The 20,964-nt window shown below is 48.0% G+C and overlaps 1 protein-coding gene across 1 annotated transcript in view; it reads left to right on the plus strand.

The window, feature by feature from the left end:
- Positions 1-1,707: 1,707 nt before the first annotated feature.
- The window catches only part of LOC129324768 (nesprin-2-like), a 75,866-nt gene continuing 56,609 nt past the window's right edge, over positions 1,708-20,964 (plus strand). The window contains exon 1 of the mRNA XM_054972159.1: positions 1,708-1,789. The gene's annotated coding sequence lies outside the window, so the exon portion shown is untranslated. The remainder of the gene's footprint in view (positions 1,790-20,964) is intronic.

Consider the following 20,964-nt stretch of genomic DNA (forward strand, 5'->3'; position numbering starts at 1 on the left):
CATATCAACCTTGGCATTCTCATGCCATGGAATGAGGTGGTGTACAAGAAGTAGGGACTGTACCACTTCAGGCATCCAGGGGAATCCAGTATTTCAATATTCCCTTATGTTAACAGTTCATTTCAAATAGAAAACCAGCATTATTGGCAAATGTCCCCCCTCCCCTCTATGCTCATTTTCAGGAGGCATGTCCAAGACTGATTCCTCCCCCCCCCACAGCAGCCTCAAGTGGAACAGTCCGTTCTACCCTTTCCTTCTCCTGCAGACATGAACTAGGCCTGGCTGGAAAAGAAGAGCAGCTGCTTTGTTTCAGTAGAAGTTCACTGTGTAGTTTGAAGGGCAGAGATTTATTTACTCTGCAATATGTGCATGTTTTACTAGGGTTTCTTTGGGTTGCCAGCTGGTGGCTGGAGATCTCCTGGAATTATAACTGATCTCCAGGCCACAGAGATGAAATGGCTAATTTGGAGGGTGGGCTCTATGGCATTATACTGCCAGTTTCACCGTCTGTAGGCTCCACCCCCCAATCTCCTGGGATTTCCCAACCTGGAGTTGGCAACCCCCTCTCCCCCCTTGAATGAAATCCTCTCTTGCTTCATGCTGGTGGTTCAGTTATGGATTATCATCATTTTTTCTCACTGATGGACGCCGTCCTTACTGCCCAGGCGCGGTATACATCTTTTAAAGAAACGAATACAATTTCCATCGCGCTGCTTCTAACGCCAAAATTGGACCGGCGCCCCGACCCACCAAGAATTGCAGAGAGAAGCCGGGAGCTGCGCACATGCAAATAAATATTAGACCCTGCCCTACAATGACCATATTGTGTGTGGGTCGGTCCGTGGGAATGGACGCATTGGCGGAATTTCAGAAAGGGAGCAAGTCCCCCAAGTTGCATAATTTCAATGAATGTCTTGGCCGCGGCAACGGCTTCTATGACCTTGTACGGCTTAAACTGTTCCCGGGCTGGGATTTGAAGAGCGCGGTTTGAATCGAACTGTTTTCCGGGTAGATCAAGACGGGCAGCCGCGTTATTCTGTCCGTAACAGTAGAAAAGAGCCGGCGTCCAGCAGCACCTATAAGACTAACAAAATTTATGGCAGGGTGTGAGCTTTCGTGAGCCACAGCTCGCTTCTTCAGTGCGTGTATAATACCGGGATCTAAAGAAGTGAGCTGTGACTCACAAAAGCTCACACCTCCCCACACATTTTATTAATCGTAGACGGGCTGCTGGCCCCTGGCTCTTTTCTTCTGTTTTCCGGGCAGTTATTTGAATTGACCCACGTGGTGCGAGCTTGGAAAAGGCAGGGCTTTATTTTTAAAAAAAGTTTACCAGAAACGACCCGCTCCTTCGCTGCCAGGTCTCCCCTGGGCTTAAGAGCTGGGGGCTTACCTCCGAGGAGACGCGCCCGGTAGGAGCGCCAAAGGCTCCGCGCCTCCCCCAGCGCCGGCCACGTGCTGTTTGTTTGTTTGCCCAGCCAAGGTGGGAGGGGAGGCGGGGAAGAGCTCCACGCCAGGCCGGGGAGGGCCGGCACCGGAGCCGCCTCGTCCCTCTGCCTCCCGGGGGCGGCTCGGCGGGCCGGCGGCCAAGGAGAGGCGAGGCGCGGCGAGGCAGGGCGCGCTGCTCCTCGCTCCCGAGACGCGGGCGGGCCGGAGCGCACCGGGCTCGGGGCGTGGTTTGCGCCCCTGCGGAGGGTCGCAGCCCCAGCGCGGAGAGGCGGCCGGGCGCGCAGGCGGGCAGACAGGCGGAGTCGCGGAGAGGCCGACGGAGGAGACGCGCGCGCCAAAAGTGAGTGCGGAGCTCCCGGGAAGGGAAGCGGGCGGGCGGGTAGCTGGCGGCGCTCGCCGGGCGGCTCCCCTTTCCCGCCTGGAGGCGGCCGCGATGGCGCGGGAGCCGCGGGAAGGCGCCCGGCTGTGGGAGGCCGCCCGAAGTTGGAGCCGAGCGGCTGCGCGCCCTGCCCGAGTTGGGGGCGCGGAGCGAAGGCGGCTGCAGCCCGGCGTGGAGCAGGGCGCGCCTGGCCAGTTATTGTTTCCTGCCGAGGGGGGACCTTTGCCGGCCCGAGGAGGAGGGCGGAGTGGCGGAGAAGCAGCCGCCAGCCCGCCCAGCCCCGGGCCAAAGGCGCCGGCCGCGCTTCGGGGCACGCCTGGGCGGGAATTGGGGCGGCTGCGTTGGACTCCCGCCTGCGGGCTGCCTGGGCGAGGCGGCCCCTTGGCTCCTCCCGGCCGGGCCTCTCCGATCCGGCCCCGGGGCGCGCAACGCGGCCGGGATGCCCCTCGGCGCCTGGAGCCCCCCGCCTGCCGCCTCCCCCGAGCCTCGCACCTGATTGGCTGGCGGCGCTACCTGGCGGCCTTTGTTGTCGGAATGAAGCCGCCTTTGTTCTCCGCTTAGGTGTCAATTTCACCTTTTTGCAGTTAGCCGAGGAAATCGAGACTTCTGCCGCTGCCTGTTTGTTTCTTCGGTAAAAGAGCGAGGGTCGGGTCCAGGGGCACCTTAAAGAGCAACTAGATTTCCAGGGTTTGAGCTTTCCCGAGTGAAAGCTCGCTTCCTTACATACAGAGGAGTTAGCCCTGTTAGTCTGCAGTAACAAAATAGCAAAGAGTGCAGTGGCACCTTTAAGACTAACCAACTTTATTGTAGCATAAGCTTTCGAGAGCCACAGCTCTCTTGGTCAGATGTATGGAGGATATGAAGGGTATCTCTGGCCAGTTTCTTCATACCCTCCATGCATCTGACGAAGAGAGCTGTGGCTCTCGAAAGCCCATGCTACAATAAAGTTGGTTAGTCTTAAAGGTGCTACTGCACTCTTTGCTATTTTCCTTACATATAAAACTCATACCCAGGAAATCTAGTTTCAGGTGGGTGGTGTCCGTAGTAGAAGAGTAAGATTTTGGTCCAGTTGCACCTTGAAGACCAACTAGATTTCCAAGTAGGGTAAAGCTCATACCCTGCCACAAATGTCATTAGTCTTCTATTATTTATTTATTTACTTAAATTTATAGTCCGCCCTCCCCAACCAAGTGGGCTCAGGGAGGATCACAACAATTTAAAACACACTTCTAGGTGCTACTGAACTCTTGCTCTTTTCTACTGCTACAGACAGACTAACACAGCTACCCATCTTGATAGATTTCCAGGGCATGAGCTTTCGAGAGTCAAAGCTCAAATACATAGAGATCGAAGTCTTTATAATCTTTATAGCTCAGTGGTATACTCTTTGCATCCTCTACCTGGATAATAAAGGCTCCTACCTTTTCCCACTCCATGTATCTGACCAAGAGAGATTTGTTTCTAGAAAGCTCCTGCCTTGGAAATCTAGGTGGCCTTTAAGGTTCTACTGGGCTCGATTCTTGCTCTTCTACTGCAAGGGAGCAGCCCCACAGCCAACATAATAACATCGTTTTTGGAAGTGATATCTTTGCACCCGGCTGGAAATGCGCGCATGTCCCTTCCCCGCCAATTGCCAGGAAGACCTGGCCACTCTACCTGCGAGAGTGTCGTAGAAGGTTGGGCAGTCAGAGAACCTGGTAATGGCTGAGCTGCTCTGATCCTACAGAGCAAACAGACAGGCCTAAGGAATGGGAGAGAAGGCAACCATGGGCATAAGAAGAAAGCCACAAATCAGCCACAACTGAGTCTTCGTACAAGTCTTGGGAAGAAAGGGGACCTAGGAGCAGAGAACTGGATCACAGGCATTTAGTTTCAGAAGTATAAGAGGGAGGGAAAGCCAGTTTAGATAAGGAATGGGCGGCTACTCACCTGAAACATTACTCATGGAAGGTGCTGCAAGAGTTGTTTTTTGTCTGAGTAGCCTTTGCAGGCTTCCTTGGGGGAAAATGCCCTGGCTCTAACACTGCAATCCTAAACAGAGTTATTCCAGTCTAAGTCCATTGACTTCATTGGGCTTAGATTGGAGTAACTCTGTTTGGGATTGCACTGTAAGTGTGGGTTACTTCTGAGTACACCTGCCTAGGGTTGGACTGTTGAGGCAACAGCAAACAGGCCCGTGAGCTCTCATCTGGAGACTCAGGAATTGATTGTGGGTTGAGTATCTGGATGCCAGTTGCATCAGAGGCCAGGAGACACAATTTGGGGCTTGGAAGGAAGGAGGGAGGTGGGAAGACAGAACTTTTCGATGTAGGCAGATTTGTGATCAGGAGCAGGTTGTGCTTGGCAGGGGGAGAGTAGGGAAGCAGAGTTTAAGTAGAAAAACTGTCTCAACAGAAAAGATGGAAATAGCTTAGAAGATAAGATGCAAAATGACGCAAAATTGTGATTAAGTAACGCTGGTTTCTATGAGGATGCATTGAAGTTTTTCAAAACAGGTTGCAACTTATGAAAAGAGCAATCACACGAAAACATCATTGTGCAAAAACGAAAACACCATAAAACTCATCACAACAATATTCAGGGCCGCGGAGATTTTATTTTTTAATTAATTACTGCCTTTATAGTTTATCGTTCTCCCCAGTGGGGACCGAAATTGGCTTTTGTTGATTGTTCTCCTCTTCTCTTTTATCTTCACAACAACCTTGTGAGGTAGGTGAGGCTCAGAGAGTGTGCTCTGACCCAAGTGGTCAGAGTGTTGGGCAAGGAACTGAGAGATCCGGGTTCGAATCCCATGGAAGCTGCTAGGGGACCTTAGGCCAGTCACGCACACTCAGCCTAATCTTCCTTACAGGGTTGTTGTGAGGATAAAATAGAGAACAAGAGAATGTTGTAAGCCCCTTTGGTAGGAAACGGGGGTATAAATAAAGTGAACAAACAGCCAGTTTGGTGTAGTGGTTAAGAGCAGTGGGACTCTAATCGGGAGAGCCGGGTTTGATTCCCCACTCCTCCGCTTGAAGCCAGCTGGGTGACCTTGGGTCAGTCACAGCTCTCTCAGAGCTCTTTCAGCCCCACCCACCTCACAGGGTGATTACCGTGGGGATAATAACATACTTTGTAAACCATTCTGAGTGGGTGTTAAGTTGTTCTGAAGGGCAGTATATAAATCAAATGTTGTTGTTGTTATAGTTCCATTCAGTTGATTTGCCCAGGGCATCACAGATCCTTTTATCAGGACCGACAAAAGTGTCAGGGAGGAGTGGGTACCCAGCTGCTGCTGTCCCTCTCGAATAGTTTCGGCAGCAGTTGCTGAAGCTGGATCCAAGCCTAGCTGCTGCCGGACTGCTGAGAAAGCTCTGGGTGCTGCCGCCTTCCCTCGCACGGAGGGACCAACAAATGGGGAAATGCACGAATCCGTGTTCGCTTGCAAACAGCTCAGGAGGAGACAACAGGGTTGAAATTAAACCGAAAGAGTTTTCGGCTAAACGTTAGGAAGAACTTCCTGACAGATAGAGCAGTGGAACAGGCTTCCTCGGGAGGTGGTGGGATCTCCTCCTTTGGAGGTATTTAATCAGAGGCTAGATGGCCATCTGACAGCAGCACTGATTCTGTGAACCCAGGCAGGTCATGAGAGGGAGGGCAGGAAGGGTTACACCAGTGCTTAGTTCTCCTGGCCCCTTCTTGCATGCCGATTGCCACCTTGAGGTCAGGAAGCAATTTTCCTCAAGCCAGTTTGTTTAGGGATCCTGACTGTGTTATGCCATCTTCTGGGCACGGAGCAGGGGTCACTGGGGGTGTGAGGAGAGGAGATAGTTGTGAATTTCCTGCACTGTGCGGGGGGTTGGACTAGATGACCCTGGAGGTCCCTTCCAACCCTACGATTCTGTGATATGAGCAGGCAGGTGGTAATACTGAAGACTCTGCCCGCCTTGATTTTTCTGGTATGCATGCCTGTCCTTGGCATGGCTGGGCTTGCCCATCTGCTGGAGGTCCCATCAGGGAGTTCTTTTGTATATTTTATGTCTTCACTGCTCCACTTCTGACTCCAGTCTGGGGCCGCATGTTGTGCTGAGAGAAGGGCATGCTTTCCAGTAGACTGCATATGACTGGGGCAGGAGGAGTGGGACACTTTCCCTCCCGCTGCTTTCCCCTTGCAGCCCCATCCTCCAGGTTGAGTACTGATCTCTTTCCTATTATGTCTGGCTTGCAAGTTGCCTTGGCCCTTTGAAGCTATCTGGCCCAGGCCTGTCTTTGAGAGAGAAGTGGTCTTAATGATTTTGAGTCCCTGGGTAAAAGTACAGGATGGGGCCCTGGAATCGCAGCCCCTCCTTCGCCACCCACCTCTGGGGCAAAACATGAAGTGGCGTCACCCTGCGCACGAGCGGGGTAGGAGGCACCGCTGCTACCTGAAGCTAGCAGTTGGAGCTCAAGATAGCAAATTCAATCTTCAATCATAATTTTCATTCAATAACAGACTGTTATTATAATTGAAGACAGAATTTGGCCTGGTGCACTTTAATGATCAAAACTTTTGTTAACTGTCAATTTCCTCTGTGGGAGAGCTGTGATCTTTCTTGTTTCTAGAATCCCGTGGTGCCCTTTAGTTTAGTTTTGTGGGAGCCCCAGATGGGGCAGGCGGAAGTAAGAAGAGTCAGCTCTTCTTCTTTACCCCACTCTTCAGGGGAGGCAAGGTTGTGGGTAGTTGCCCCCCCCCCAAGTGTGGGGCCCAGGTGAGATGCCCTTATTGCCCATTGACTATGACTGCCTCTGCTGGGAGAATATTTGTTTTGGCTATTGCACTCCTATCTTCAGGGGTCATTTTGTAGAAAAAGAGCTGGAGGAACTCATTAGCATAACTCATTAGCATATGCCATGCCCTTGACTTTGCCAGAAGTGTGTCATTAGAATAACTGCTTTGCATATGCCACACCCCCTGACACCTATCCTGGCTGTTTTGGACCCAATCCTGGCCATTCAGGGCCAAAATTGGGCCCAAAATGGCAAAAAGGGGCTGAAAATGGCCGAAAAGGGGCCCAAAATGGTCAGGATCGGGCCGCTGCTGAGCGGGAGAGTGATCCACCTCCTGTCAGAGGCCCGATCCGGGCTGTTTCGGCCCCAATCCAGGCCGAAATGGGCCGAAATGGCTGAGAATCAGGTGGGCGGAGCCACCTGACATGTGACCTCTTTGGGGAACTGCTGGAACTGCGTTCCTGTGCGTTCCCCCTCAAAATGAGCCCTGCCTATCTTGGATATTGGGCTTAAGAGCTGAGTGTAGGGCAGCTGGGTGTAAACTGGGTGGGTGTAAACGGGGCAGCTGGGTGTAAACTGTAGACTTCTAAGCAAAATGGTAGCTGCCAGGACAACAGTATTTGGAAGAATTCATTGCAAGGAAGTGAATTGCATGCCGGACCGGTGGAGCTGTAGTGCACAGAAACTAATGCATATCTTTGATGGGGTTGGTTGGTTGTCTTTTAAACTGCAATCCCGTGCTGCTGACTTGAAATTTGTTCATAGGGGGTTGCTGCTGCTGACATTAGTGGTGGGACAACTCGGAAGTAAAATCCACAAACAAAACCCATCTCATACCTTTCGTTAAGGTGTTCTTTTGTTTGGTCTTAAAAGTTGTTAATATTACTTGTGGTTTTGGATTTTGCAACACAACTGCCTTCATTTTTGTCTACTAGGAAGTAAGTTCATGCAAGGTTGCAATCTTAATTTGTGCATATTAGGTATTCTAGAGCAGAGTTTTCACAGGATAGGGATTCTGTCTGATCTAGGATAGGGGAGTGGAGACACACTGAAATCTTGTTGGGGAAGGTTTGACATGGCTCTGCAGAGAAGAAGCTCTGCTGGAGGGTGGAAAGGGGTATAAAGATGCAGTTATTATGCAACGGAACTGGGTGGACTGGATAGATTTTTAGTAAGGCTGCTGTATGGGCTGACTACCCCAAACATCTATAGTACATTTTGATGCCCAGGCACACAAATATTTCTGCTTGTGTAACCACACTTAACATGTCCATCGCCCTTTCAGTACCTGTTTGCATCCATCACCGCCATGATTCTTGCATCAGCCTTGTAAGGTTGGCCAGTGCTATTATTTTTGATGCATTAGGGCCTTTATAGCTTGCCTTTTTAATAAATACTTGCAATAATAAAACTCGCACAAAAATAGCTGTTAAAAAATTTGCAAGCGCTGGAAACCAGTTTTTACTGGAAAAAGTTACAAAGTTTTAAGAGAGAGGGAGTGCAGCTTAGAGTGAGAGATGATTGGGCGCTTCCAGCCCAGATCACCTACTCTTCTTTTTTATACTTTGTGCTATCCCAGATGGTCCTTCCAGGGGCTTTGAGGAACAAAGAGGCCTGAAAGCTGGGAAACTGTGCCCTAAGTGGGAGAGGGAGTGCAGGAGGAGTTGATAATGAATTCCCGTAGCCACTGTTCCCCCCACCCTAAACCTGACCATTTAATATATGAAGCTGAATTGCAACTAGAGATGGGCACGAACCAGAAAAAAAATGAACCGTGCTGTTTGTGGTTCGTCGCATTTCACGAACCACAAACTTTCACGAACCTGCCCCAGTTCGCGAATCGGTTTGTTTGGTTCATGAAGATGTCACATCCAGGTCAGCAAATCGTCACTTCCAGGTCAGCAGAAAGTCTGCAGGAAGTCCATCCCCATTATCCCCATTATCAGGAAACTGATAAATCGGCGCCAGGCTGTCTGTAGTGACGAACCAAAAAACAAACCAAATGAACCAGACTAAAGTTTGTGGCAGTTCATCAGAAATAGGCTCTGACGAACCGCTGGTTCATGAACCACGAACTGGCCCAGTTTGTCACAAACTTTGGTTGGGATTTCGGTTCGTGCCCATCTCTAATTGCAACCTCCCTTGTGTTGACACTGTAAGCAGGCCAATGAGGACTAGAACCCTGAGTGTGTTGTGCCTTTCCAAACTCACAACGATGCCAACTACCTGACAACCCCTCTTACTAATGATACAGGATATGTGGTTTGGTCCTACAGCTTCTTGAGTTAACCGTTGTAACAATACTGTTAATTGTGGTTTTATTTTACTTTTTCTGTAAGCTTTTGGGATGCGGTATAATAAGGCCATACGACGTGCAACACAGTTGCATATAAACCAATCTATGAGACATTTAAAGAGAGGCATCAGAGAGGGAAGGGCGAAAATATAATAAAAGTACGCTAAAGAAAGTCTACTTTCACCCTGAGAGTCCAGGCAAGCCCGATCTCGTCAGATCTTGGAAACTAAGCAGGGTCAGCCTTGGTTAGTAATTGGATAGTTGACCTCCAAAGAAGACCAGGGCCATTTTCACGCATCTTTACATTGCACAAAACTCGTGGAGCGAGGGCGTCTTCATGGCGCGATTTCTGACATTATTGCGCCATGCTTTTAGAATCGTGGTGTAATGATGTCCAAAATCGCGCCATGAAGACGCCCTCATCCCGTGAGTTTTGCGCTATGTAAAAACGTGTGAAAATGGCCCAGGGTTGCAGAGGTAGGCAACAGCAAACCACCTCTGTTAGTCCCTTGCTTTGAAAACCCCAGCAGGAGTCACCATAAGGCAGCTATGACATGAGGGCAGTCTCCACCATATTACTGAAGAAAGTTTGGAAATGCATCTTCAGCAAAGTTTTGAGTGCCTTTTTTAAAAAAAAAAAAAGCAAGGAGGAGAAAGGTAACAGGCCGTGCTCAGCATATCAAAGGACCTTGGATTTGATGCTCTGGGTGGGTTCCTAGATAGATATCCTGTTACAGAAACCTGATTCATAGGGCGGAGTCGGGGCTGCCTGTTTGTGTAAGGTGCCATGCTCTGCTGCTGAGTGGGTGTGAGCATACGCCTTGCCCCTAACAAATGGCAGCTCCATATCTATCGACAGTATTCCTGTATCCTTGATTTCCCACCAGTGGAGGTTTGAAAGACTTGGGCGGATGGAGTTTTCACAGAATCTGTGATCGTTTCCCCATTATATCCGGTAGCTGTGGCAAGAACGGCTGGCTTTTTACTGGCACAGATCGTCTAGCTTTAACAACCGCATCTGTGAAAGTTTCTTTCCCATACTTATTAAAGGTGCCAGAGCTTTGCCATTGTAATCTTCAAGGCTCTTCAGGAGAATGGGATTGTGCCCGTAGAATGGTCCTTTTTTTAACTTGTTTTGTGGCTGTGTCTTTAAAAACTAAGTTTACCAACTGCCTGGATAAAAAAACCCCTTTCCCTTTAATAGAGGCTTATATGTGTGTGTTAATGCGCCATCAAGTCGCCTCCAAACTATGGCGACCCTATGAAGGAAAGATTTCCAAAACGTCCTATCTTTAACAGACTTGCCCGGATCTTGTAAACTGGAGGACGTGGCTTCTTTGATTGATTCAAGCCGTCTCATTTTGGGTCTTTCTTTTTTCCTACTGCCTTCCACTTTTCGTAGCATTATTGACTTTTCCAGTGAGTCTTGTCTTCTCATAATGTGACCAAAGTACGATAGCCTCCGTTTTGTCATTTTAGCTTCTAGGGAGAATTCAGGCTTGATTTGATCTAGTACCCACTTATTTGTCTTTTTGGCTGTCAATGGCATCTGTACAATCTCTTACCTTGAAAACCTGATGAATAGAGGCTTAAAGGGATGTTATTTACTAAGCAATTTTGTTTACTTCTGTGCCAGCATCTACACATTACACCTCTCTAAAGGGGCAGGATGTGTTTCTCCAGGCCAGTTGGCAGCCCCATTAACAGCAGAATGTCAAGGCTGTGAATCTTCTCCCATCTGTGCCAATTAAAAAACCCCTCAAGCCCTCAATTCTTGCACGTCAGGCTCCTGTTAAAAGGCTCCAGGAGCAGCAACAATAAAAATGTTGAGACTGGAGAAAGTTTTCCATTTGATTTCATTGGCTCCTGGGTCAGTTCTGGATAAAGTCAGATGTTGTCCTTATAGTTTCTTTCTCAGGTCTAGTTTATGGCATAACAGCCCTGATCTGCACGCCGCAGAGATCAGGGCTGGGGAAACAATAAACTCCTCTTTCCCAGTCTCTCCTCCACTCTTCTTTCCTGCATCTGCCCCCCTCCTTTTAATGACTTTCTGTAACCACACTTGAGTATTACGGAAGGACCATCTCCTCTGATATTGACTAGCCTGCTAAGTAAGAATGATATCCAAGGCTTGGTCTCTATACCCTTACAGCTTGAAGCATGGTCGATAGCAGCCAGAGACAGGGCCTTTTCTGTGGTGGCATGTTGGCTGTGAAATGCTTTCTCGGCCGCTGTTCACCCTCGAGGTGTGAGGTGCCAAATGAACGTGATGCTTTCTTCTTTTTTCTGCCCCACTGCTCTTACTGCCATCACAGAGACTGGTTTACGCGCCTTTTAAAAGCCTGTTAACATTTTAGATTGTGCTCTTTGCATTGCTTTTTATCTGCTAGTTGAAAGTTGCCCAGTGTCTTCTCGTGTTTTATCGTTTCATTGATATTGATTGTAGTTGCCTGTGATGCTCGTAATGTATTGAATCAGCACGGTGCGGTGGCTGGAGGGTCAGAGTAGGATAAAAAGAGCACGGTGTAGTCATTAGAGTGTGGGATTATGACTGGGGGAGCGGGTTCGAATCCCCTCTCTGCCACAACACTCTTCAGGTGACCTTCAGCGAGTCGGCATTTCTGACCCCTAAGCATTTCTCCCCTGCTAATTACACTTTATACTGTTCCTTTGCATCCTGACTTTCTATTGGGGAGAGAATTGGGTTCTTAATATCTAAATATGTATGCCGCTCTAAGCTCCATGGACAGGCCAAAAATGTTTTTAAAATGTTTTTACCAGGGCTGGATCAAGGGGGGGGCAGGGGGAGTAGTCTGCCCCCGGCGCTGCCAAAGAGGGGGCGCCAGGCGCAGCTGACAACCACTGCGAGCGCACTGCTGGGATTGTGGATGGCTCAGCGGCTGCCCGTGCCATTCGCCTGCCCAGGAGGACAGGGAGCACGCGGCAAGCCGGCCGCCCCCTCAGCCGGGCAGATGAATGGCACAGAGAACTGGGAGGCCGCCCGCACCACTCGCCTGTCCCGCTGAGGGGGCGGCTGGCTTCCCACGCGCTCCCTGTCCTGCTGGGCAAGCGAGTGACATGGAGGGCTGGGAGGCCCCCCACACCATTTGCCTGCCCAGGAGGACAGGGAGCATGCAGCAAGCCGGCCGCCCCCTCAGCCGGGCAGGTGAGTGGCGCAGGTGGCCTCTCAGCCACCGGTGCTGCCACCGCTCTGCTGGCAGCACGCCACCCTGTGTGCTCCCAGCCATCACGCAGTGCCAGGAGCACGTGCACAAGAGCAACCAGAATTGGGTTGTCCCGGGCGCCGGGAACCCAAGATCCAGCCCTGGTTTTTACACTACTGTAAAGTAGTTCAGGCACATCTATAGAGAAGGCACCAATAAAGAATGGAAATACATAAACCAGTATTGGGTCTAGCCCTGGTGGTTTTGCAGTGGGGGAGTGTTTTCAGGCTGTGTTGGATGATTAACCATGGTTAGCCCCCAATGTGAATATAATGCTAAGTTATGGTTGCAGCAACCCTGACTTAGATAGTCCAGGAGAGCCTGATCTCGTTAGATCTCAGATCGTGGTTAGTAATTGGATGGGAGACCGCCAACGAAGATCAGGATTGCAAAGGCAGGCAAATGGCAAACCACCTCAATTAGTCTCTTGCCTTGAAAACCCCACCAGGGGGGTTGCCATAAGTCAACCGTGACTCGAGGGCAGGACTTCATTCATTCATTATGGTTGCAGACAACCATGGAAGGAAAGTCGCACTTGCATGGGGGCAGGAGAGAGCCCCGAAGCCTGCAGAATAGCTTAGAAATCCATGCTGTTACTTCTGAACTGGACCTCTGGAAAGATTTCCAAGTGTAGACGCAGCCATGCAATTCAAGAAGCAGACAGCGTCATCGCATCATGACCTAATGATCTCAGAATGCGTTCTGGGGCAGGCTGTTGGCGTGGGTTCTGAGCCGTTCCCATCTGCAGATAACACAATTTGTTAATGTTTTGCTTTGTAATATTTCATCCCCTTTGGAGTGTGCTGCTCCGCTGGAATACGCGCCCATAATTTAAATAATGTAACATGGATGTTTGTTAGGAATTGGCTGGAATCTTTCAAAGCCCCTCCTTACTGAAGCATTCCATTAGTAGCGTTGGATCAGCCTGGATTCCCTGGATCAGCCTGGATTCGATGTCTGGGCTTTGGCTGAAACGGAAAGGAGAAATTGAGAAAAAAGCAGAGTTGTTTGATGTGCGGTGAGTGGGAACGAGCTGGTCTTGAGTTGGCTCCTAAAATTCACAGGCTTCTCTCTCTCTCTTTTATTTTGGAAGTCTGTACAACAGAACCAAAATATTTGATCCTAAGGAAAACCCTGCTGGATCAGAAGCATGGCCTGTCTATTCCAGGATCCAATTTTTCATGGAGATCAACCAAGCTCATGGATGCCAAATCCTGCCCCCTGCTGCCCCCCCTGCAGGTGTACTGCATCTAACTATTAAGGTTCTGTTCTGCCTTCATAGCCATAGACTGATCCTCTAGCAATTTGTTCTAATTTCACCCGAAAGCCTTTTGAGCCAGGAGGTGTAACTGAGGCCTGAGTCAGAGAATTCAACAAGTGCGTTGTGAATTGTTTGAAGAAGTATTTTCTGTTTGTGTGTCCTGGATCTACAGCCCGTACTAGGGTTGCCAGGTCCCTGTACCCTCCTGGTGGGGGAGCACAGGGGAGACCTGGGGCTTAACTTGTGCTTGGTTTGTGTTCTTTCCCCCGGCTTGCATGATGGCGTCACTTCTGGGAAGTGACATCACGCCAGCCACGGACGTGTTCCTGCACTTTGTGCAGGGCTAATTCTGGCCTGTAAAGTCCTTCAGGAAGTGACATCATTGTGCCCCACCAAGAGCACTTTCCCGGGTTGCCACCAGCAGGCAACCAGAAATCCTACTGGGTACCCTTGCGTTATAGTATATTGGGAGTGGAAGAAAAAGTGCTCCCTCTGCCCATTGCCTCTACCTATGCATAATTTAATAATCATGCGTCATCGGTCCCCTCCCGCCATTCTGCTTTGTTTCTAAATGGAAAAGGTGATGGCGTCGTGATGCTCTTCTGGCTTGTTTCTTTGGAAAGAGTCCTTTGAATCACGAGGGCGGGAGTTTTAGCTCTGTTTAGTTTGTTATTGCGCTGATCACGCCAAAGAGTTCATCTTGAAAAGCACAGGCAATAGGAAACCCAAATCCATGCGTGTTTTCTATGTAACTGCTCCTTAAGAGCAACTTGCTGAGAAAAACACCAGGAATAGATCCTGTTTCTTGTGCTGTAGGAGATGTTACCTGCTGATGTCTGAACACTCAAAGCTGCCTTAAACAGTGTCAGCCTGCTGGACTATCAAGGCCAGTCTTGTCTGGTCCAACGGGTAGCAGCTCTCCAGGGTCTCAGGCAGAGGTCTTTCACATCACCTACTTCCTGATGCTTTTAGCTGGAGATGCCGAGGATGGAACCTGGGACCTTCTGCATGCAAAGCAGATGCTCTGCCACTGAGCCACAGCCCCTTCTGCAGAGAGAACTGCTGCTAAGGGTATAAGGCCCTGACCTGGATAGCCCAGGTGAGCCTGATCGTGTCAGCTCTCAGAAGCTAAGCAGGGTGGGCCTTGGTCCGTAATTGGATGGGAGACCTCCAAAGAAGACCAGGGTTGCAGAGGCAGGCAATGGCAAACAACCTCTCTTAGTCTCTTGCCATGAAAACCCCAGCAGGGGTCACCATAAGTCAGCTATGACTTGAAGGCAGTCTCCACCATCAGAGGTATAAAAGCATGGCAGGGCTGTTGTTTTTCTGAAACATTACTGGCAGTCCAAGGAGCGAGGCCGGTGCAAAAGTTGGCAACTCGGAGTCCTCTGCCGTTCTCTGCCACCTGTCGCAACCAACCTCAAGCAATGTCATCAGTCACTTGTTCTGATAACAAAACAGAGCCTCCATGTCCAGAGAGAGTGTACCTCTGAATGCTGGGAACAAACAATAGGAGAGGGCTGTTGCATTCCCTGAACACATTTGCATAGCTAGTGATTTAAACAGAAAGCAGGGCTAGAATGACTTTGGGTCTGAGTCAGTAGGACTGCTCCTCTGTTCATACTGTTTTCGAGATCCCGAGTCGAAATTTCTTTCTCTTGCACATTTGGAAAAGGTACAGGAAGAACCCTGTCTGCTTTTGCCTCTGCAACAATGTACATTGCGATTCCTGGCGGCTCCTGATATTTGGGAAACTGGCACGCACAGCGATGTTCAAGCAGCTGTCAGCGATTTACTGCAAGTCTAAATCTTAAGCAAATGCTAGGACAGCCTCCCGCATTGTTCCAGGAACATGGGGAGAAAGGAAGGCAGATAAAAATGTATGAAAAAGTGAAGAGGAGGAGGAAGTCATGGGGTAGCCAATAACGCTTGCTTTCTCAACCACAACAGGCAAAATATGCACCAGATTCTTTTTTCATTGAAAATGGTAACAAAACTGCCTCAAATTTTAGGAGCTATCATTGCATTAAGAGTTTAAGGAAGGAGGGGGGAAAAACAGATTCAGTGTGAAGACAGATGTGGTAGCTATGGCTTGCTAATTAGTAAATAGGAGCTCAGAGAGGGTTCCTTAAATTTGAATGTAGGCTACTATTTATTGTTGTTGTTGTTGTTATACAAACTGGAGACCTGCAAGGAAGTGTGAAGGGGAAATAAATAATTTGGAAATCCCGCCCCTCAAACTTCAGCCTTTCTTGGAATCTCCCAGGGGTTTGAGAAGGCCTTTAACAGCTGCCAGACAGGCAGAAGTTCAGCAGGTGAATGTCTTCCCATCAATGTATCTCTGTCGAGCATGGGAAGGATTTTGCTGGTTACATCTCTGTAGCGGTTAAAAGAGCAGGTCTAGTGAGAGGTAGAAAGCTGGCAACCGAACCGTATTCTGGATCCTCATGCAAGGCAGTGTGGTGCTGTGGTTAAAGCAGAACTGTGGAAAGCATGGTTTCCCCCTTGTTTTGTCTCCACAAGAACCGTGTGATGTAGATTAGCCTGAGAGAAGGTGGTTGGTCCAAGACTGGCCTGTGAACTTCATGGCTGAACACACATTTGAACTCGGGTCCTAGTCCGACATTCTAAATACTACACTACCTTGTTGCTGTGTCTTCTTCCTAACCATCTGCAGTTGTGGGATTTCTGACAACCAGTGTTTGGTAAGATTTTCCTTTGCCTAACACTTTGGAGAGCTATTAGTGATCAGAGAAGACAATATTGAGCGACAGGGAACCAGCTGTCCGTATCAGGTCGCTTCCTGCGTTTTTGTACCTTTTCCTCTCCCTGTTTCTTTATTTTGTCCCATTTGCTTTGTGCTTCAAACGGATGTGCAGGAACAAAATTAAGAGTGTTGCTATGTGGGAACAATCCCGCAAGAACGTTTTCATTTATAAATCCTACCCTGGGAGCATCCTCCGGCCACATTTGCTCAAGGATGTTTCTGTTCTGAGGCCAAACCAGCTGCAGACGTTGAGGGACGGAAAAAATTGGTTCCCAAGTTGCCTGTTCTGGAGTAACTAGCTGGATTTTTTAATTCATCACAATTAAAAAATAAAATGAGAACTCTTTGTTCTTTTTTTTTCCATTCTGTGTCTCATTGCAATGCGCTCCAGCTCCTAAAGACGCAACAGAATAGCCCTGGAGAAGAACTTTTTCTAGCAGAGAGGTTCTTTACATTCCAGCCGTTTCCCAAGCACAAAACGTTATCATCTGATAACTCCTCCCCTCCACTTAGCAACATTTTGATCCAACCTATTGTCTATAATCTATGGAGAAAATGGAGATGAAACAAATCCCCTTGACTGGGCCGGTTTGGACTTGGCAGGTCTGTAGGCCTGTAGTGTTCTCAGGCAGTTCTTGATTTGTTCACAAAGCGACAGTGAAACAAAGCTAGTGTACCCTCCCGTATTTGAAAGGAGTAAAAAAGGTACACACATTGTAAGTGCACAAAGATGCTCTGTTTGTCTAGGGTAGAGGAATCCCAAGGACATGTTCATCCATGCGCCCAAGTGCTGGATATTGCTAGTGCCAGGAAATCTGAAACTTTTTCATCCGTCCCTCTTCCCTTGGCTTGACACACAGTAGAAGCTCTGTCAGAGCCCCCAGAGACCTGGCAGGAGGTCCAAGAGATTTCCACTTCCTCTTGCCATCTGCTTGAATGCTATGGGGCCGTAAGTCAGCTGTAGCACATCTGTCTCGCATGCAGAAGGTGCCTGGTTTGAGACCTGGCATCTCTGATTTAAAAGGGAGCAGGTGATGAAGGACCACCCTATATTGTCCAGCCCACCAGTTATATCTGCTTCACAAGCCCTACTGTATGTGCCCACGTGGGTAGGTGGGTAGCAACCAGTGACAAGACATTTTTAGTAGTAAGAATAATAACAACTGCTTATATACCATTCTTCTAGAGTGATTAGTGAACGAAGTGGGTGTTATTATTATCCCCACAATACAGCTGGGGAGCTGGGCTGAGCTGGCTGACCCAAGGCCACCTGCTGAACTCATGGCAGTAGTGGGATTTGAACCAGCAGAATGCCGATGCACAGCCCAACCATTTAACCACTATATCACTCTTCTAGACAGATTAGTGCCCTGCTCAGAGTGGTGAACAAAGTCAGTGTTATTATTTTCCCCACAATACAGCTGGAGAATTGAGGCTGAGAGGAGTGGCTCACCCAAGGCCACCTACCGAGTTCATGGCAGCAGTGGGATTTGAACCAGCAGAGAGCTGACTCACAGCCCAACCACTTAACCACTGTGCTACAGCAGCTGTCAGATTATCTGTGGAATGCTCTTCCCCTTGAGGCCAGCCTGGCACCTATGTTGCTTTCTTTTAGACACCAGACCAAAACATTTTTGTTTACCCAAGGTTTTAATTAAGGGGTTGATCTTTTAAAATCATTTTATAGTGTGTTTTTTGTCTGAAAATTATGCAATTCGCTTTAAGCTCTTCATTTAAAAAAAAAATTCTCCGAATGGGCTTTTAATACTGTCTTTTAATTTATAACTTTTAATGGCATGTTTTTATTATATTTTTAAGCCACCTTGAGCAGGTTCCCCAGGAGAGGCAGTATAAAAGTCCCCTCTGTGCTAAAGGCCCTTGTGAACTGCTGCGCAAACAATACTAACCAAACAATACCGGACCAGGTGACCCTGGAATCGCCTCGGCAGACAATTTATTCAGGTGCCTCCTTTAGGCTCTGGTTAAATAACATTTTTATTCAATTAGGTCTTTGTTGACATCGGATTGCTATTTTCAGGATTCTGTCGGCTGACTGCAAGCTCCTTTTATTTATTATAATAACAGACTGTTATGGATTATTGTTATTAGCTTAAATTGCTGTTTGCTTTGGAAGACTGGATTGGGTTGAATGTGCTGGTAAATGAATAAAAATAGCGTTGGCCTTTCCTAAATGCCCTCAGACTACGTTTATAGAAATTAGAGAGTTTGTAGTGCTTCTTGTTTATCATTGTTTTCAAACCGTCTTCTGGGGGACTTGAGGGCCCCTTGGAAGCTGGTCAATGGATCCTATGATAGGATCATTTTTATTACGACCTGCTCTGAATACTAGTTTCGCCCAGAACTAATGGATCTTCTGATTTCAGCTGAGGCAAGCTCAATCTCTCTCTTTCCTTAGCATCCTGCAGAAACTTACATTTAACCCTTGGTTTTTTTCCCCTTTCTATTTAAATCTAGATACATCTTTCTGCCATAGTTTAAATGGTGCCTCCGTTGTCAAAACCGGAATTGTCTGGAATAGAAATAACATTCTGGGTAAAACATTCATTTTAATCGGGGCCATTCTTCCCAAGAATGACAATCGAATTTTCTCCCATCTTGGTAAATCTCTTTTAATTTCATTCCAGGTCTTAATATAGTTATTTTGATACAACATACAGTTCATATTTGTCAAAACCATTTTACTTTCCCCCTCAGTTTTATAACCTGTTTTGTTTTCCAATTTCAACTGATCTTGGATTGTCAATTTTTTTGTTAACATTTTAATCTTCTGTTTGTTAACCTCAAAGCCTGCTACTGTACCAAATGTTTTCAGTTTGGCCATCAACCTTTCAATTCTCTTAATAGGGTTCTCCAAAATCAATACCAAATCATCAGCAAAGGTTCTTAGTTTATAAGTCTCCTTTTTAAAACTTTATTCCTTGGATTGCTTCATGTTATATCTGTTCAAGGCTTCAAGAACAAGTGTAAATAACAAAGGTTACAGTGGGCACCCTTGTCTTGTACTTCTTTGTGTTCCACATGGTTTGGTCAATTGACTATTTATTACCCTTAGGACCCTAACAACCATCCTGCAGGGCAGTCTAGTGTTTACTGGAAATGGCTGTGAAGAACTCTATAGAAGTTTTCCTCAGGATAACCTTAAAAGTTCTTGGCAGAGACTCAAGTTTTGAACCTGGGGCTCCTTGGACTGTCTGCATTTCAGCTGCACAGTTATTTTGTTGCATTTGGCTACAAAGTGTGTTTTAAAGTATACCACTATTATTCCCAAACACAGTCTTATGTATATTTGCACCAGAAAATGTGCCTCAGTTTTGCAAAGCTAACAACAGTGTTGATGGTGTGTAAGTCAGAAAGTAAAGTACCCCTCCAAAGTGTTCCAGGCATTGCCTGTGACCTCTTTTAATAATAGATTGATTACCATGTTTTATGTCTATCTTATCCTTATAAAATCCATGTGTGTTATGTGCTATCAAATTGCTTCTGACTCATGACACCTACCTTGTTTGATCTTCTTTGTGCCTGCGCGCAGTGTGCACACTCCCCGCCTGCGCAATGACATCACTTCCCACTCTGCAGTGGCTGGATTCGGGCCCATATTCGGCCAGATTCAGGCCTGAATTGGCCTGAATCAGGTTGCTGCAGAGCACGGGTGCCCGATTCGGGCCCAATTCTGCCCCCCGAGGAGCGCAGGAGCACTCCCAGGGTGGCATGTGGCCCATGCGATTATGTCACTTCCAGGAAGTGATGTCATCATGCAGGCTGGGACCGCATGTGTAGTGTGCGCAGGTGTGAAGAGGATCAAACATGGTAGGTGCCAGGCCCCCAACCTCCCACTGGGAGTTTGCGGGGATCTGGCAACCCTACCTTGGTTAGATTTTTTAGCTTCTACTGGCGCACAAATTTAATGAAGTCAGTAAATAAAACAATATATGAAGCATATTGAAATAATGTACTTGTGTTGTACTCAGGGCTCATTTCGAGGGGGAATGCGCAGGGACGCTGTTCCGGCAGTTCCCCAAAGAGGTCACATGTCAGGTGGCCCCACCTACCTGACTCTCGGCCATTTTGGGCCCATTTCGGCCTGGATTGGGGACAAAACAGCCTGGATTGGGCCTCTGATGGGTGGTGGATCACTCTCTTGCTCAGCAGTGGCCCAATCTTGACCATTTTGGGCCCTTTTCGGCCATTTTCAGCCACTTATTGCCCTTTTGGGCCCAATTTCAGCCCTTAATGGCCAGAATTGGGTCCAAAACAGCCAGCACAGGTGATGTCAGGGGGTGTGGCATATGTAAATCAGTTATGTTAATGACACACTTCCAGTGATGTCAAGAGACATGGCATATGCTAATGAGTAATGCTAATGAGTTATGCTAATGAGTTCCTCCAGCTCCTTTTCTACGAAATGACCCCTGGTTGTACTTATTTATCCTGTTGTTCCTCCAAGGAGCTCGGGGAAGCATATATTGGCCTCTGTTTCACTTTCTCCTCACAGCAACTCTTAGAGGTAGTTTAGGTGGGTCTGCAGTAGAGTAGAAGTGTTGGGGGAAAGGGCCATATGGAAATATCAGCTGGGCCATTATCTCTGGAGAATGGATTTCTTCATTTTATAGAGGCTTAGAGTGAGCTGTGAATGACCTTAATAGGAAGTGTGGCTTGTAACGCTTTGGAATTCTTTGTTCATGTAGACAGGAATAACAGTCTCAGGATAATGAGTAAAAAGTTGCTTAAGGGTAGGGGGCTGTCTGTAGGCAAGAAAAGGTTTGCCTCCCAGCGCTTGTGAGACAAAAGTATACTTGTCCAACATTGCCTTGCCTACAAACA

Source organism: Eublepharis macularius, chromosome 2, assembly GCF_028583425.1.
Source record: "Eublepharis macularius isolate TG4126 chromosome 2, MPM_Emac_v1.0, whole genome shotgun sequence".
NCBI lineage: Eukaryota > Metazoa > Chordata > Lepidosauria > Squamata > Eublepharidae > Eublepharis > Eublepharis macularius.